This window comes from Bombina bombina, chromosome 6 (assembly GCF_027579735.1).
Source record: "Bombina bombina isolate aBomBom1 chromosome 6, aBomBom1.pri, whole genome shotgun sequence".
NCBI lineage: Eukaryota > Metazoa > Chordata > Amphibia > Anura > Bombinatoridae > Bombina > Bombina bombina.
Window position 1 is genome coordinate 1,087,880,344 of NC_069504.1, and position 6,736 is coordinate 1,087,887,079.

Below are 6,736 nucleotides of genomic sequence, written 5' to 3' on the forward strand. Positions count from 1 at the left end.
GGCCTGGGGAAACGGGAGGGAGGGGTGACGCCGCTAGGTACCGGCCTAGCGGTTTCCCTCCTTGATGAATTGATGGCCGAAGAGCTCAAAACTGACATCCATTCTCTTTGCTAAGGAGCATGAGCAATCCGTGCTATGCTGCAGGTACCATATGGCTGCAGGTACCATATGGGGCTTAGACCAGCTGTCGGTAGGGGATAGTTAGCTAGTGGTAAAGTGCTGCCAAGGGTCGTAGAACTTTTACAAATTTTTTACAAAAAATATTACAATTTTAATAAATGTGACAGTGACCGATCTTTTCCCAGTACAGTTGTTGTGTCTTATTTGTTTTGTTAAGTAAGCTAGTAAACAGAAGGACGTAATAGGAAGTTTATCCATTATGACAGTGGAGGGTCCTCTAGTGGGCCTGTAACAAAATTAAGGGATAACTGAGTTAAAGTCTGGAGTTTGCTATGTGTGTTGTTGTTACTTTGTTGCAACTGGAGGGATGAAGAGTGTGCTTACCTTTATAGGTCCATGTTGCAGTGGTTCCAGCCTCTTTTCCTGCTTCCAGACTTCGAGAGGTTCATTCCGCCCGCCCGTCCCCGTGTGAAAGCAGAAGTTGGCGGCATGGTATCTATGGTGGTGTAGTGGTAGGGTTTTGCCACTGGAGTAAGTAGGTTTAGTTGAATCAGCTCTCTAAGTCCAGGTTTTAATTTAGACCTCCACCCTTAACCAGCGGGTTGTATGACAAGTTGGTAAGGGGCACTCTCCTGGGTTGGTGGTTCGTGCCCTAGCTAGGCGGTCGGTCATAGCCCTGGAGCGAGCAGTACGAATGATGAGTGACGGCCTGTGGAAATGGGGAGGGGTGACGCCCACTAGGTGCCGGCCTAAGGGTTTCCCTCCTTGACAAATTGATGGCCGAAGAGCTCAAAACTAACATCTATTCTCTCTGCTACGAAGCATAAGCAATCCGTGCTACGCCGCAGGTACTGTATGGGGCTTTGACCGGCTGTCGGTAGGGGATAGTTAGCTAGTGGTAAAGTGCTGCAAAGGGTTGTAGAACTTTTACAAAGTTCAAGTTAAAAGAGTTGTCTAAAAAAACTATTAAATAGTTTAATAAGTTTGCGTTTTAATAAACGTGAACGTGACCGGTCTTTTCCCAATACAGTTGTATCTTATTTATTTTGTTAAGTAAGCTAGTAAACAGAAGGACGTAATAGGAGGTTTATCCCTTATGGCTAACTGAAACTGGCAATACCAATACTCACAGCTCTAATGAAAAGGACTCTCAACATTTAACCTATAACTATAATAAACTGTAGAAATCTCTTAAAAAGACATACACACATACAGTATATCTATAGTTTTGAAGCATGACAGGTTAATTACACACGTCACCTATTAGCTTGACTACACACTATAAAAAGGTATAAAGTAACATACAAGCCATTCAACCCTTGATGTATTCACTAAACACCTGAAATAGTCATTGTTTTCCATTAATCCTAGCATTTGGTTTTTGGATTGCAAAACTGGAGTAACAAGACAGATGTTTTCGTGTTGTTTTCGTAAGCAAAACAATTTCGGACTGCTGGGGTATTAACAACAGAAGCACTTTAGAATTGCGATAAAAAGAGAACACTCTGACAATAGGCTCCATGTATGAAGCAGCATACGCTGCCCCGGGGGCCCTTCCGGGCAGGTTTGCACATGCGAGCCTGCTTCCCACTATGTAAGAAGCAGCAGTCATTAGATCGCTCGCTTGGGGTGATTGACTGGCCCTTCTCTCACGCGATTGGTTGCTTTGAATGCTCACTTGAGCGTGTAATAATACATATAGGCAGCGGACAAACAGGATCTGCTGCCCATATGCTGCAAAGACAAGTGGTCAAGTTGAGAAGCTTGTCCGCTCACCTTCTTATACATGGAGCCCAATGACATTTAAACATTTGTATCCCCTAAAACAAGAACAAGGCTGTGATAAACCTCCTTTTATATCTGCTAGACTAATGCTTTTATTTTGAAACCACATATTTTTACTTTGAATTTTGAAATTATGATTTTTAGTTTGTACTTTCAATATGTGAGCGATGTTATGTAGGTATTACTCTCCCCTTCACATACAGAAATATAGGGACTGAAACTTAGAAACGACATAAAGCTCACAAGGTAAAATTGTCCTTTTGAGAATCATGTGAAGGACCTTTTTACTGTTATCTGCTTGTCTATTAGTTTTTTGTGTGCTGAAAGTCAAATCAATAGATAAAAAAGGAATAAATCAGAAATATGACGAGGGTCTAAATAAGAAAGAAGGTGAGAGGATACTTTAATAAAACTTTCACCTCATAATATTGACATTTAGCTTTTTGACTACATGGCATCTACTTATCAAGCCGTCGACTTTCTTGTATTCGACAGCACCAATACGCTTGCCTAAGATGCCTAACATCACGGCCACGGACCTGAATACGTTCTCCAAAGTTACCAAAAAAGCTGTCAAAAAGCCGCGCACCAAGTACGGGGCGATGAGCAGCGGACTGTTGTTAACTAACAGTCATCGAGCTCGCTGCTCTTCGGCTTTTTTTCAGCTTTCTTGGTACCCTGCCACTAAACACCCACACTATACTATACTGTTTACCCCCTATACCTCCACTCCCTGACCCCGCCGCTCCTAAATAAAGTTATTAACCCCTAAACCGCGGCTCCCGGAGCCCACCACAACTCTAATAAATGTATTAACCCCTAAACCGCCTCTCCTGGAGCCCACCACCACCTACATTATACATATTAACCCCTAATCTTCCGCACCCTATACTGCCGCCACCTACATAAAGTTATTAACCCCTATCCTGCCACTCACGACCCCGCCGCAGCTAAATAAAGTGTTTAACCCCTAAACCGCCGCTCCCGGACCCCGCCGCAACTAAAGTGTGTAACCCCTAAACTGCCACTCCCAGAGCCCACTGCCACCTACAGTATATTTATTAACCCCTAATCTGCCCCCCTACACCGCCACCACCTACATTATATTTATTAACCCCTAATCTGCCCCCCTACACCCGCCGCCACTATATTAAATGTATTAACCCCTGAACCTAAGTCTAACACTAACCCTAACACCCCCTAACTTAAATATAATTTAAATAAATCGAAATAAATTATACCTATTTAAAACTAAATGCTTACCTATAAAATAAACCCTAAAATAGCTACAATATAACTAATAGTTACATTGTAGCTATTTTAGGATTTATTTTTATTTTACAGGCAACTTTGTATTTATTTTAACTAGCTACAATAGTTATTAAATAAAGTACCTGTAAAATAAAACCTAACCTGTTACAATTACACCTAACACTACACTATAATTAAATTAATTACCTACATTAACTACAATTAACTAGGGCCTTTTGCGGGGCATTGCCCCAAAGTAATCAGCAAAGTGGTCCTCCAGACGAGCAGAAGTCTTCATCCAAGCCGGGCAGAAGAGGTCCTCCAGATGGGCAGAAGTCTTCATCCAGACGGCATCTTCTATCTTCATCCATCCAGCACGGAGCAGGTCCATCTTCAAGATATCTGACGCGGAGCATCCTCTTCTAACGACATCCGATGACTGAATGATGGTTCCTTTAAATGATGTCATCCAAGATGGCGTCCCTTGAATTCTGATTGGCTGATAGAATTCTATCAGCCAATCGGAATTAAAGTAGGAAAAATCCTATTGGCTGATGCAATCAGTGTTGGGGTGGCAGATTAGGGGTTAATAAGTATAATGTAGGTGGCGGCGGTGTAGGGGGTGCAGATTAGGGGTTAATAAATATAATATAGGTTGCGGTGGGCTCTGGGAGTGATGGTTTAAGGGTTAAACACTTTATTTAGTTGTGGCGGAGTCTGGGAGCGGCGGTTTAGGGGTTAATAAGTATAATGTAGGTGGCGGCAGTGTAGGGGGGCAGATTAGGGGTGTTTAGACTCGGGATACATGTTAGGGTGTTAGGTTTAGACATTACCATAGGAATCAATGGGATATCGGGCAGCAGCGAACATGAACTCTCGCTGCTTTCCGACTCCCATTGGAGTCCAGGGCGGTGGATTGAAAACCAGGTACACTGGGCCGGAAAGTGCCGAGCGTACCTGCTAGTTATTTAATAACTATCAAAAGTAGTCAGATAGTGCCGAACTTGCGTTCGGAACATCTGTAGTGACGTAAGCATCAATCTGTGTCGGACTGAGTCACTAAATTCTACTTTTGCCGGTCTGTAGGGTTTGATAACTAAGGCAAATCAGGCTCGCCACAAATACGCTGAGGAATTCCAGCGTATTTTCGGTTGATGGCTTGATAAATACATGCCCATGTATTTGTTGTAATAACTAGAACAGTTACTAACATTATAGAGAAGGTTCCCTAGGCATTTGTACATAATGAAGACGTTGTGCCTGTAAACAATGACTAGTCTTGGATACAATCCTTAAGATAACTTATTTTAACCCAAGGAAAAAACAAGGTAGGCTTGTTACTAAAAAATCCAAAGTAGTTTATATATTAAAAAAAACATTTAAAAACATGTGGGTAGTTCAGCAACAGTAAACGTACCGCATACCTTATTTTTAACCCTTTTTTCCCACTTCTGACAATAGTCCCAGTTTTTAAGTCCCCCTAGGAGATGTGGGGGAGGACATCCTGGGTGTCCTCCCCCACAATACCTGCAGAGGAGATGAATTAAGCACTTAGTCCCCTGGTCCCATTGATGGTCCTGGAACTTCCTATTTTGACTAGAAAAATACATGTCCTTATGAATCAAGTCATGAAATGCGTCAGGACTCTACTCCTTCTAGTCACATGACTGAAGAGAAGCAACAGATTCTTCAATTTAAACTGTATTTAAAATGTGAGCAGATTGCTTCTTTCTTCACATAAACCACATGTAACAGAAGGTCCCAAAATAGAGGATAACCCTTTTTCTTTTCCTTTTAGAAGGAATTTCAATCCATCAGATCTCAAGCAGATATTTCTGGTTTAGGCCTAGGCTCCAATTACAGATTAATTGTTACAGTGAGAAACACAAAATCAATCATAAGGTTGTAATATTTTTACCACAAAAGCCTTTGTTATAATTTAAGTGTTTAAAAATATATTGCAAACCTCCCTATATTCCCACAAACTACCAGTCCACTTGTAATCTAGGTCTTAGTGCTTATAACACTGAGGGTTCAATTTATCAGAGGGCAAGGGCAGACGATGTTCGCTATCATAAACCTCGTCCACCAGCGTCACAGCCAGATAGCAGAAGTACGCTGCCAGCAGTTAACTTTGCACAAGCTGCTGCTTGTGCAATGCTGCACCTGCTTGTGCCTGGCCAATCATGTGCAAGAGGAGGCTATCAATCATCCCAATCCGATTGGGGTTTAGGTGGTGGAGAGGTTAAGTAGAAGCTTGATAAATGAAACCCTAATAGTATGTTATATAGAAATTTCATATTATTATTATCGGTTATTTGTAGAGCGCCAACAGATTCCGCAGCGCTATATTAAACTGTTTATAACAGAACAGTTTAACATGACTATACAATATGTCTACTTGTGCTCAGGATTATATTAGAATACTAATACTTCCTGAATAGTTTATTTTTATAAGAAAAAAAAATCTCTCATATCTACTGGACAGTAAGAAATGCTAATGCCTTTGAAGGATTTTATATATAATTTCAAAGTGATTTTACTGACTCATTTGGAACAATAAGAACATTTTGATAGTACTTCAATGAGCTCCATCAACATACAGTGTGTATTGTAGTTTGTTCTAAACAGATAAACAGAGATCTAACTATATAACTTAAAGAGGCAGTAAAATAAAATGGAAACTGTCATGATTCAGATAGAACATTTAATTTTAACTAACTTTATAATTTACTACTGGTATCAAATTTGCTTTGCTCTTTTGGTATCCTATGTTGAAGATTAGCTTTAGGGTCAGCAATGTGCTGCTGGGAGCTAGCTGAACACATACTGGGCTAGATTAAGGGTGGAGTATAGTGGAGCAGTGTTTAAATTACCGTGAGTTTGTTTTCAAAAGTTTGAGATAATTGCGCTCCCTATACTTTCAACAGGCCCTGTTGAGCGCAAAAGTGCACTCATTTTACAAGTTAAAAGTAAATGTGATTGCACGATTTTACGCTCAAACTTATTAAGCGACTTGAAGGTTCACATAAAGAGTTTGGTCCAGTGGCGTCACTAGGGGGGTGCAGGGGGTGCGGGCCGCACCAGGGTGACACCCTCCAGGGGGTGACACCACCAAAAAAAAAAAAATGTAGAGATGCATAGATCTAGTTAGTGGGACTGAACATTAGTGGGACTGGGGAAGTTGTAGACACTTCATTTTTTTTGCCCCTTGAGCCAGCGCTGCAATTTCCACAAATAGTTTTCCCGGCTGCTTTTGCTTGTTTGTACTTTGCTCCTCCTCTGCCCAATTTCACTATGAATGTTGTGGGCGTGCCGTGGGGCTTGCAAAGTTGTGCTGCTAGCCTAAACCTGCCTGCCTATCTGTGCTCACTGCTCAGTGACGTGTGGAGCAGTGGAGTCACTCACTGCTGTGCTGTCTCTCTAAACGGAACTGGGAAATCATGAGGGGGATGCTTGGCACCTGACCGACTGTTTGTGTGTGTGTGTGTGTGTGTGTGTCTGAGTGCTTTTGAGTGTGTGTCTGAGTGTTTCTGTGTGTGTGCCTGAGTGTTTTTGTGTGTGTGTGTGTCTGAGTGCT